The 12710-nt window shown below is 41.4% G+C and overlaps 1 protein-coding gene across 2 annotated transcripts in view; it reads left to right on the forward strand.

Annotated features, from left to right (window-relative positions):
• The window catches only part of alcama (activated leukocyte cell adhesion molecule a), a 351374-nt gene that overhangs the window by 296562 nt on the left and 42102 nt on the right, over positions 1 to 12710 (forward strand). The gene's annotated exons all lie outside the window — the stretch shown is intronic.

Below are 12710 nucleotides of genomic sequence, written 5' to 3' on the forward strand. Positions count from 1 at the left end.
CACTTTTTACCCAAGGTTTGGGAATTGAAGTTACTCCTTTTTTGCAGGCTTGGCTTTGCTCTTTCTCCTCCAGGACATTAATGTCCAGCTTACCCCACCCACACTGGCGCTAGCCCAGTTTCCTCGGTCTGGGAGCATGTGCTGTGGTGTTGGGCTGTGGGAGGCTGCCACTATAGAAATCAGTGTTGCAGAAGCTAACGAGAACAGGAGATCCTTCAGGTGAAGAGACCAAATAAGATCAAGCCAGGTTAGGTTAAGGGAGGGCAAACTGTTCGCCATGGAAGTCTCTTTCCCCAAACATCAACATCATGAAGGCTGTAATTACTAGAAGTCACTTATTATTTCCAGAATCTAGATCTAGATAATTGTGTGACTTGCTTCCAGTGCCCCCACCAAAAGTCATAGAGTCACAGAGAGATTCAGCACAGAAACAGCCTCGTTGGACCACCAAGTCTCCATTGAACATCAATTTCCCACCTATACTAAATCTTAAAATGATCCCGCTTTTTACTCTTCTCAATTTCTCATCAGCTTCTCCCAGATTCTACACCGACTAATACACAAGGGATAAAGCACAGTGGCAATTAACTGAACAACTTGCAATTTGTTGGGATGTGAGAAGAAAATGTAACACCTGGTGGAAGTAGAGGGAATAGACAATAGGTGCAGAAGTAGACCATTCGGCCCTTCGAGCCTGCACTGCCATTCTGAGATCATGGCTGATCGTCTACTATCAATACCCGGTTCCTGCCTTGTCCCCATATCCCTTGATTCCCCTATCCATAAGATAAGAATCCAAAAAATGTACAGATGGCACACTGTCAGCACACAGGGTTAGGTTTGAACTGCATCTTTGGTGCTGCGAGGGAGCAACTCTACCAACAACATCACTGTCCCACTCTCCTTGCTATTGTTTAAGGACGCTAGGTGAGGAAGAGCAGTGTTCATCAGACAGCTATCCTAGAAGTAACAATGGATGTGAAGCAAAGGGAGAAAAAAAATTGGCACAATATGTAAAGGCAGTAATACTGCATCATTTTTCCTGAATGTTTTCACAGCTCTCCCTCTAGATTTGAGGCAGTAGCAGAGGTATTTATTTCATGTTAATTCAATCTTTCTGATAGGAATACATCCATTTGCAATAGTGAGCATGTGTGTCTGAGCACATCTCGATTTTAGTAACTAACTGACGTGCACGGTTCACAGTGACAGAGTTTGAGTATCCACAGCTTGTAATTCTTCTCCAAAATCTTGCTCATGTCTGTTGATGCCTTCACTGTAGCAACTTGCAGTTGTAGCGTATCGTTAAGAAGAAAACACCCCAATTAGGAAGCATCACCCATTCCCAGAAACACCAGGCGTACTAATCTAAAGCTTTGTACATTTTGAGAGACTTTCAAAGGTAGAATGGGATGTGTGTGTTCAGATTTACAAAGTGCAGGCTAAGAGAGCTAACACACTGTAACTGATACGGGAGGTAACTTCGAAAACCAGGGGACATGAAGAACTCCAGTCAAAACTGATATTAAATGTATTCATTGGTGTAGGACAAACTGGTGAGAATGAGAATGAAAGATTGAGGTGTACTATATAAAAGAATGCAGATGAAATTTCAACTGATGGATATGCTGGAGGCCAGTGAGCTGGTTGACAATATGAGAACTGCACAAAAAACAGTGATATGAAATTTATGATTGCAGGAACTATTGTGCCTTGATGTGATGCCCTGCCAAAGGGTCTCAGGCTGAAAGGGCGACTGTATTTTTTTTTTCCATAGGTGCTGCCTGGCTTGCTGAGCTCCTCCAGAATTTTGTGTGTGTTGCTTGGATTTCCAGCGTTTGCAGATTTTCTATTGTTTGGGGTTAGGGAAATCCTGCCCAGCCTTGTAAAAGTGATTAATGGAAGATAAATCTATGGACAGTGTCTTGTCAACCCAACTTCTGCTCTACAGGCTCATAGAAAACATGATGTTGATATGATAATGAACTATCAAATGAGGTTTAAACAAAAGTCGAGAAGGAATATGTGAATTTTTATTGAGAAAGGTGGAAACAGGTTTTACAGTCTTAGTATTGAATCCCTTGAAAGGACAGTAGGAATCTTGATAGCAATTCCACTTCAATTTTTTGTCAGCTCTGTAATTGCTATTGGAAATTATACCACAAAGGAAATGAAGCTCATATTCTGATGGAAGGGATGGTGGCTTGGAAGTCAGAGGTAGTTATTACTGGTGTTGAGAAAATTTTAAACATGGGGACAGGAATGGGATATTGTAGTTCAAATCAGAGTGGGAAAACACAGGCTTTTAATTAAAATTAGGGGTTCAGTTTAAGATATTTTTGGGAAGGGAAAGGAAAAGTCATCAGCAATATTGCAAGGCAACAGCAGAGGTAACAAGTATATTATGGAGGGGTAAAGCATAAGAGTGTACTCAGAAATAGAGTATAACTATGAAATAAGATGAATAAAAATGCTGCATGCAATCTATTTGATTGCTGCTGGAGAAGGAGTCTGCGAGTGGCCTTTGGCTGTGTGGCTTGCTGTGGCAGGGGTTAGGCCTCTCTGCCTTGTGCAGTGTCCCTCTCTTTCGATGAATGTCGGTGATATTGTCGAATGGTATCGTGGTTCTGCATTTATGGATTGGAGTAATGCGTTTATGGACTGTGGACCTTCTCAGACTTATGGTTTTTATATTCTGTGTTTTTTTAATAACCCATTCCTTTTCTGTTTTGTTATGCAAGGGAGGGTGTTTGAGGTTGATATTCTGTCATTTTTTTTGTGCAGATGAGGGTTTTTTTTGGGGTTTAATGTTTAATTTTGTGTGGGGGGGGTTGATGATTGGGATGCTGTTCTTTTTTGTACGGGGGCTGGGTCTGATGTTTCTCTCTGACTGAATTCCACGTACTTTCTTGGTCTCATGGCTATCTTGATAAGGCAAATGTCAGAGTTGTATATGGACGCATGTTTTGATAATAAATAAATGAACCTTGGATTACATGCAGCATTTATAATAAGGTGCACATGGTGGCCACTTTATTAGGTACACTTATACACCAGCTAGTTAATGCAAATATCTAATCAGCCAATCATGTGGCAGCAACTCAAGGCATAAAAGCAAGCAGACATGGTCAAGAGTTTCAGTTGTTGTTCAGACCAAACACTAGAATGGGGGAATAAATGTGATCTAAGCGACTTTGACTGTGGAATGATTGTTGGGGCCAGACAGGGTAGTCTGAGTAACACAGGAACTGCTGATTTCCTGGGATGGGCTCTAGAGTTTACAGAGAATGGTGCAAAAAATAAAAAAATAAACATCTAGTGAGTGCCAGTTCTGTGGGTGAAAATGCCTTGTTAATGAGAGAAATCAGTGGAAAATGGCCAAACTGATTCAAACTGACAGAAAGGTGAGAGTAACATTTTACAACAGTGGTGTACAGAGAGTATCTCTGAGCACACAACACGTCGAACCTTGAAGTGGATGGGCTACAACAGCAGCAGACCATGAATCTATGCATAGATATGTAGATGAAGTGTGGAACACGTAGAAATGAATGCATAAGTAGCTGTTACAAGTTCAAATGAGCAGGGTATCTATGTCTAGCACTAAGGTGGGGGGGAGGTTTGGATATGGAGGTTGAAAAGCTCTGATGAGATTACTAAAGTGAAGGGGAATGATTTGGCAGTGCACGACACTATTACAGTGCAGGGTGGTCTGGTATTTGGAGTTCTCTAAGGAGTCTCTGTACATCCACCCCATAGAATGCATGGGTTTCCTCCAGGTGCTCCAGTTTCCTCCCACTGTCTAAAGGTGTACCGGGTAGGTTAATTTGTCATTGTAAATAGGTTGGGGTTAATCTGGGTTGTGGGGCTGCTGGTGTGGCATGGCTCAAAGAGCCAGAAGTATCTATTCTGAATCGTATCACAATATAAATATAATCTCTAATTGTAGAATAGGTTTTAGTGGAAGTAAGAAATAATATTGATAAGAAGGCATAGGTGTTCCCTGCCAGTAGCTGTACTGTTGGAAAGAGTGCAAATCAAGATATGACAGGAGCTTGTAAGAAAGAAATTGTAATACTAATGGCTTATTTTAATCTGTATAAATTTAGACAAAAATCAATTTGGCATGTGTAGAATTGAGGAGGAGATCAAAGAATGTTTTTAGCATAGTTTTTCAGAACCAACCAGGGTGCCAGCTATTTAGACATGGCATTATGTGGCGAACCAGGATTAATAAATTAATCTCAGTAAAGGACCCTCCACAGAAAACTGTTTATTGCATGGTAGAATTTTAAATTCAGTTTGGTAGTGATAAATTTGGTTCTGATGCCAGTATCTGAAAACAGAGAGTACTATGGGGATAGTATTGGCTAAGGTGTACTAGGAAAATAGGGTAAACTATCAAATCAGCAGTGGAGGACATTTAAGGAGATTCTTCAACTCCCCCTGTAATGAGAATTTGGTACTAAAAAAAATTACAGATGATTTCAAAATGAAAGAAAAGGATCATTATATTGTGAACATTAGGGTAGCCAAATAATTAGAAAGGTTTTAGTTCAAACAAGGGAAGGATAACTGTAAAGAGTGGAAGAAATGGAGTATGAGTAATCAGCAAATTACAGGAGAACAGTAAGAGATTTTACATATAGTGTACATAGAATATGCCCTCTGGTATTAGATATTTCAGCCTTGGAGACAAATACTGTCTGACAATCTGTGCCTTTCATAATCTTATTAACCTCTATCAGATCTTTACTCAGCCTCTGCTGCTCCAGAGAAAACATCCCCCAATTCTCCTTATAGCACATGGCCATTAATACATGCAGCATCATGTATCCTTTCCAAAGCCTTAACATCCTTCCTTTGGCAGGGTGAGCAGAACTGTATGCAATAGTCGAGATGAGGCTTAAATAGAGTTTTATAAAGCTGCAACATAACTGCCACTCTCTTGAACTCAATTCCTCAAGTAATAAAGGCAAGCACACCATATGCCTTCTCTACCTGTGTAGCCACTTTCAGGGAATTATGGATTTGGACTCCAAGATCTCTCTGCACATCAACACTGTTAAGGGTCTTAACAATATACTCTCCCTTTACACAATCTCTCAAAGTATAACACTTCACATTTGGTCGGGTTAAACTCCATCTACCATTTTTCTGCCCATATCTGCAACTGATCTATATCCCACTATCCTCTGCCAGTCTTCTGTACTATCTACAACACCAGCAATCTTTATATCATCTGCAAACTGACTAATCCACACATCTACATTTTCATCCAGGTGATTTTATATATCACAAGGAGCAGAGGCACAGTACAGATCCCGATGAACACCACTAGTTATAGAATAAGCCCCATTAACCACTATCCTCTGTCTTCTATATGCAAGTCACTTCTGAATCCAAGAACCAATTCACCATGGATCCCATGCACCTTAATCTTCTGGATGACCCTCTCATGAGGGACCTTCTCAAATGCCTCACTAAAATCAATGCAGATGACATCAACAGCTCTACCTTCATCAGTCACCTTTCTCACCTTGAAAAAATTCAAGTTAGTAAGACATGACTTGCCTCATGTGAAGTCATGCTAATAAGGCCATGGCTTTCAATTGCTCATAAAACCTCTGCGTAAAAATCCTTTCTGGTAACTTACCTGCCATGAAACTCACCAGTCCAAAGCTTCAAGTATTATCCTTATTTCCCTTCTAGAATAATGGAACATTAGCCACTTGCCAGTCCTCGGGGATCTGGCCTGTGGCTGCAGATGACCTGAAGATTTTGCTCAAGGCCCCAGCAATCTCATCCATCTCTGGCCTCTCTCAATAACTTGGGGTATATCCCATCAGACCTTGTGGACTTATCCACTTTGATGTTCTTTAAGAGATTCCTTCATTTCAAAATGCCCCAGCAAATAAGCACACACCACACTGACCTCCCTGTCCACCATGCCCTCTCTGTGCAAAGTGTGGGTTTAGGAGTCTAGCCATATCCCACCCCTTCAAGTACATGTTCTCTCCTTTGTCTCACCCTCTCTCTAGTTATTCTCTCAGCCTTGAAGTATGTATAGAATGCTTTGAGATTCCCTTTAATTCTGCTTGCCTAGGGCTTTTCATGGTTCACCCTGGTTTCTTTAATTTCCTTACTGAGTTCTGGTTCTTCATAATTTGCAAGGTTCCCAAATGCTTTTTGATTTTGGCTTCCTAAATGTTCACATCCTGTTCCTTTTTGTTCCCACACATATGTAAATGCAATTACAAAGAAATCATGGCAGTGCCTCTACTTTCTTAGAAGTTTGCAAAGTTTCAGCACGTCATCTAAAACTTTGACAAAATTCTATAGATATGCGGTGGAGAGTACTGTATATTGACTGGTTGAATCGCAGCCTGGTAAGGAAGCACCAATGCCCCTGAATGGAAGAACCTACAAAAAGTAGTGGGTACAGCCCAGTCCATCATGGGTAAAGCTCTTCCCACCATTGAGCATATCCATGTGGAGCTGTGTAACAGGAAAGCATTGTCAAGGACCCCACCATTCAGGCCATGCTCTTGTCTAGCTGCTGCCGTCAAGAAGAAGGTACAGGAGCCTCAAGACTCAGTCCACCAGGTTCAGGAACAGTTATTATCCCTCAGCCATCATGCTATAGGACCAGAGGGGATAATTTCACTCAACTTCATTCACCCCAAAAATGAACTGTTCCCACAACCTTTCAAGGACACTTCAGTTAATGTTCTTGATATTTATTGTGCATTTATTTACTTATTTGTTCTTTCGTTTGTTCATTCATTCATTCTCAGCTGAAGCTGGTAAAATCTGAGATATGGGCACAGCCAAGCTCGTTCATTTCTCAATTGCTAGGAACTTTCGGACTATTCTAGTGGTGTTTTGTATTGTGGCTTTCTGGAGATTTACTTAAATATTGCTGTGTATGATTATTATTATCTTCTCTTTTTGTATTTGCATAGCTTGTTATCTTTTGCACATTGGTGTTTATCCATCTTGTGTGCGATCTTTCATTAATTCTATTGTTTCTTTCTATTTACTGTGAACACCTGCAATAAAATGAATCTCAGGGTAACATATATGTTCTTTATGAACTTACTTTGCACTTTTGACTAAATCCACTACCTCTCTCAACCTCCAAGATTCCCTTACCTTGCCATCTTGCCTTTGTTTCTCACTGAAACATACCTGTCCTGTACTCTCTAAAGTTGATCTTTAAACACCCTCCACATTAGATATGGACATGCTCTAAAATAGTTGTTCCCAGTTTATTCTCCCTAGTTCCTTCCTAATAATCTCTTAATTTTCCCTGCTCCAATTTAATACTTTCCCACAAGGCTCCACATGTTGGACTATCTTCATTTTGATTTAAGAAACCCTCCTGGATGCACCTAACAAATTCTGCCCTATCTCATCCACTTGCACTAAGGAGGCCCCAGACTGTATTAGGGCAGACGAAATGACCCACTGTAAGAGCCGTCTTTTTATACCTTTCTGTGATCTGCCTGCATATCTGTTCCTCAGTGTGCTGGTGGCTATCTGTTTGGTTGTATGAACCTATTAGAATGATTACACCTGTTTTATTTTTGAGTTCTACCCATATAGACTCAGAGGATAAGCCCTCCATTATGTCCTTACGCTGTGATATTGTCTCTGGCTGCACGGCATTCTCAACTCCCCCCCACCCACCCCCCCCCCATCCCCTTTTACATTCTTCTCCATCTTTTGTGAAACATCGAAACTTAATAATATTGTGCAACAATTCTTATCAGTTTCCCAACCAAGTCTCTGTTATGGCCACAAATTTATAGTTCCATGTACTGACCCGGGTCTAAGTTCATCACCCTCCCTCAAAATAATCCTAGTATTAAAACACACACTTCAAACCATCTATCCCATTGTGCCTGTTACTGAATTTGTTCTTACTGGTCATGACATCTACCTTCTCATTCCTTCCACTTTCTGACCCTGTGCTCTGTTCTATATCCCCTTGCCAAACAAATTTTAACCCTCCCTTGTAGATGAAGTACCTTGTAAAATTATGCAGCTCCCAACTAATTGATCACGAAAATGAATATTACAACCAAGGATTTTGATCAATTTAACTGAGACTTTTTATTTGTGAATCACATGCTCATTTTTCACAGTTAAGCCTAAAAAAAGGGAAAATTGTAAAGCATGAACAATTAAAGTGTCAAAAACTGAAATGTCAACAGTTCAAAAGTATTCATCCCCCTTTGTTCAGTAATTAGTTGAATCACCTCTTGCAGCTAATACAGCTAGTAATATTTTTGGATAAGTCTCTATTAGCTTTGCACAACGTGATGGAGCAAGATTCAAAATTACAAAATGGCTGAAGCTCTGCCAGGTTAGTCGGTGAGTGGTGGTGGACAGCAACCTTGAGATCTTTTTGAGGTCTTGCCAGAGATGTTTGATTGAACTGATGTCAGGGCTCTAACTGGGCCACTCAAGGGCATCAAATGTCTTCATTGAAAGCCACTCCCTGGTTGCTCCGGTAGAGTGCTTTGGGTCATTGCCCTTCTGAAAAACAAATTTCCTCCGGTTTAAGCTTCCTGACAGAGGCAGGCAGGTTTTTTATCCAGGATCTCTCTGTATTTACAGTACTCGTCTTCCCATCAGTCTTGACCAGATCTGCAGTCCCTGCTGCTGAAAAACATCCCCATAGCATAATGTCACCCCCACCGTATTTTATAGTAACAATGGTGTTACCGGGCTGATGTGCACTATTAGATTTACGCCACATGAACCACTTAGTGTTGTGATGAAGAAATTCCACTTTAGTCTCATCTGACCACAAGACATTGTCAGCATCTTTACAGTATCTTCTAAGCGACGCTATGCAAAGTCTTGACGGGCAAGTTTTTTTTTAAACCAGGGCTTCTTCCTTGGCAACTTGCATAAATACCCTTTTTGTGCAAGGCCTTAGATTTGTGGAGCCATGAACTTCATCTCCAGTTCAGCCACTGACTGTTGGTGCCACAGTAGCCTCGCTTACGAGTGCCATTCTTCTCTGGTGACTAAGTTTAGAGGGGCAGCCTGACCTATGCAGTAGGACTGTGGTTTCATATATATCCAATTCTTCACGATGAACTGCACAAATCTCCAAGGAACATTCAATGCGCTTGAATGTTCTTGTACCTTTCCCCAGATTCTCTATTATCTTATCCCTGACTTGTCTTGAGTGTTCCAGTCGATTTTTGGTTGGTCTGCTGAAAATTTGCCATATAGAGAGAGGGGGTATTTATTGAGGTGATCCTCCAATTTTCTACATCAACAAATTAGGTGAGTTGGTAAGGTAATATACGGTTATTGCACCTGACGGAAGTTTGCATAGTAATTACAAAGGGGATGATAATTTTTCAGCCTCACAATTTTGGGTTTTAATTTTTAGCAAGTAATTGACAGATTTTGGAATTTTATTTTTGATTTGGCATGTTGCCCAATGTTTTGTAGATCAGCTCAAAAATCCTAATTCAATATATTTTAAATATAGAAAATGAGACAGTAAAATGTGAAAATAGTGTGGGAACTGAATACTTTTTCAAGGCACTGTAGGTCACCATTTACTGTACAACCCTGAGATTCATTTTCTTGCGACCGTTCAGAGCAAATACAAGAAACTGAATAGAATCAATGAGAGACCACACCCAACAGGATGGGCAACTAACTGTGCAAGTACAAAAGAGGGTAATAAATAAATAAACAACCAAACAATTGATATCAGGAACATGGGATGAAGAGCCCTGGAAAGAGAGTTGATAGTTTGTGGGAATACTTCAGTAATGGGGCAAGTGAAGTTATCCTGGCTGGTTCAAGAGCATAATGGTTAAGAGGTAATAACTGTTCTGAACGTAGTGGTGTGAGTCCTGAGGCTCCTGTATCACCTTTTTGATAGCAGCAGCAAGAAGAGAGCATGGTCTGGGTGGTGGGGACCTTGATGATGGATGCTGCTTTTCTGCAACAGTGCTCTGTGTAGATGTGCTCAGTGGTGGGGAGGGTTTTGCCTGTGATGGACTGTAGGATTCTGTAGGATTTTCCATTGAAAGGCATTGGTGTTTCCAGACCAGGCCATGATGCAAACAGTCAATATACTCTCCACCATATAAAAGTTTGTCAGAGCTTTAGATGTCATGCTGAATCTTTGCGAACTTCTAAGGAAGTAGAGGCACTGCCGTGCTTTCTTCATAATTGCATTTCCATTCTGGGCCCAGGATGGATCCGCTGACATAACACCAAGGAATTTAATGTTGCTGACTCTCTCCACCTCTTATCCCCCAATGAAGACTGACCCATAGACCTCCATTTTTCTCCTCCTGAAATCACTAATCAACTCCTTGGTCTTGCTGATATTGAGAGGTTGTTGTGCCACCACACAGCCAGATGTTCGATCTCCTTCCCATATGTGTATTAGTCACCACCTTTGATTCGGCCAAAGACTGATGTTGTCAGCAAACTTGAATATGGCATTGGAGCTGTGCTTAGCTTCACAGTCATAAGTATAAAGCAAGTAGAGCAGGAGGCTAACCACACAGCTTTGTGGTGCACCTGTGCTGATGGAGATGTAAAGGAGATGTTAACAATCCAACTGACTAGGTTCTGCAAGTGAGGAAATCAAGGATCCAATTGCATAAGGAGGTATTGAGGCCAAGGTCTTGAAGCTTATTGATTAGTTTTGAGGAGTTGATAGTGTTGAATGCCGAGATGTAGTCGATAAAGAGCATCTTTGATGTCCTGATGTTCCAGGGTTGAGTGAAGAGACAATGAACTGGCTTCTGCTATGGATCTGTTGTGCCAGTAGGCAAACTGGAGCAGATCCAAGTTGTTTCTCAGGCAGGAGTTGATCTGTTTCATCAACAACTTCTCAAAACACTACATCACAGTGAATGAAAATGCTACTGAATGATAGTCATTGAGACAGGTTATCACATTCTTCTTGAGGACCGGTATAGTTGAAGCCTGCTTGAGGCAGGTGAGTACCCCAGACTGCCAAATTGAGAGGTTAAAGATATCATTGAACACTCCAGCCAGTAGATCAGCACAGGTTGTTAGTACAAGGCCAGATACCCCATCAAGGCTGAATGCTATCTGTGGGTTCATCCTCCTGAAGGATGCTCTCATGTCAGCCTTAGAGACTGCAATCATAGGGTCATCAGGGATGTGGGTTTGTGAAGGTTCTTCCATGTTTTCATGGTGAAAGCGAGCATAAAAGGCATTGAGCTCATCTGGAAATAAATCCTTGTCACCTATGTCGCTTTTTTCTCTTTGTAAGTAGTTATAGCATTCAAGCCCTGCCACAGCTGTTGAGCACCCCTCAGTGACTCAAGTTTGCTCTAGAATTGTACATCACACATGAGATGGCTTCCTAGAACTCATACCTGGACCTCTTGTTTCTTACTTGGTCACCAGATCTGAATGGCACCGATCTGGCCCTCAGCAGATTGAAGATATCATGGTTCATCTAGGGTTTCTGGTTGGGGAAGACTGAATGATTTTGCGGGGACACACTCGTCCAATGCTCCCTATACTCACTGCATAGGACTTCTTCCCCCCTTTCCACCTATGTTATTGGTGCCAAAGTGCAGCAAGACCACTGGCTGCTCACTCTCTTCTTTGAGAATGCTCTGCAGCCGCTCTAAGATATTCTCAACCCTGGCATTTGGGAGGCAACGTGGGGGTACCTCCTTCACAGTCACAGAATCTCCTATCAAGTCTCCTGTTGCTATTACATTGCTTGCCTTTACTCTTACCTGTTGATCCCTAGAGCCACTAACCTGGCTACTGCTGTTGTGCCCTGATAGCTCATTCTCCACACCCCCACCCAACCAATATCTGAAGAGTTATGCTTACACAGGGGATCATGCAATGTCTATCGCCACCTCCTTTACCTCTATTCATGGTCACCTAACTATCTGAGCCTGTTCCTTAGCTGTGACTACCTCACTGAAACTCTTGTCTGAGATGCTTTCTGTATCCTGGATAATCCTAAGTACATCTAACTCCAGCTCCAGCTCCAGCTCCTTCACAGCTGGGCACACTTCCTACAGGTGAAGTCATCAGAGACACTGGTCATCTTCCTAACCTCCAAAATCCTACAAGAGGAGCATTCTATTACTCTCGCTGACATCCCAGCTACCCTAATCGGAAGATGAATTTTAGGGAAAACCTCATCTGCACCTACCTGCTCTGACTCCCCTCATCAAAGCATCCCAAACCAAAGGCTCAGCACCTATAGTTAACCATGGCACTTCAAACATGGCCATTCTCAAAAATGTAATGGCATTATCCAAAAAAGGGAAAAGACAGCAAACTGTAGGCCAATTAGTCTAATATCAATGATGAATGGTCCTGGCACGAAATGTCAACTGGTTACTCCTCTCCATAGATGCTGCCTGAGTTCTTCTGGCATTTTATATATGTTGCTCTGGATTTCCAGCATCTGCAGAATCTCCTGTGTTTAAGAACCTGATATCAATCACTGGGGAAATGATTATACCTATGTCCATAGAGATAATAACAGATATTTAGAAAGTCACAAGATAGTGTAGCAGAGTTAACATAAATTTATGAAAGGAAAATGATGTTTGACACATTAGCTGGAGTTATTTGATGACACAGCAAACTGGGTAGATCAAATTTCGATTTCCAGAAGACATTCAATAGATAAGGAATGATATAATTGCTTTAGA

Source organism: Hemitrygon akajei, chromosome 5 (genome assembly GCF_048418815.1).
Source record: "Hemitrygon akajei chromosome 5, sHemAka1.3, whole genome shotgun sequence".
NCBI lineage: Eukaryota > Metazoa > Chordata > Chondrichthyes > Myliobatiformes > Dasyatidae > Hemitrygon > Hemitrygon akajei.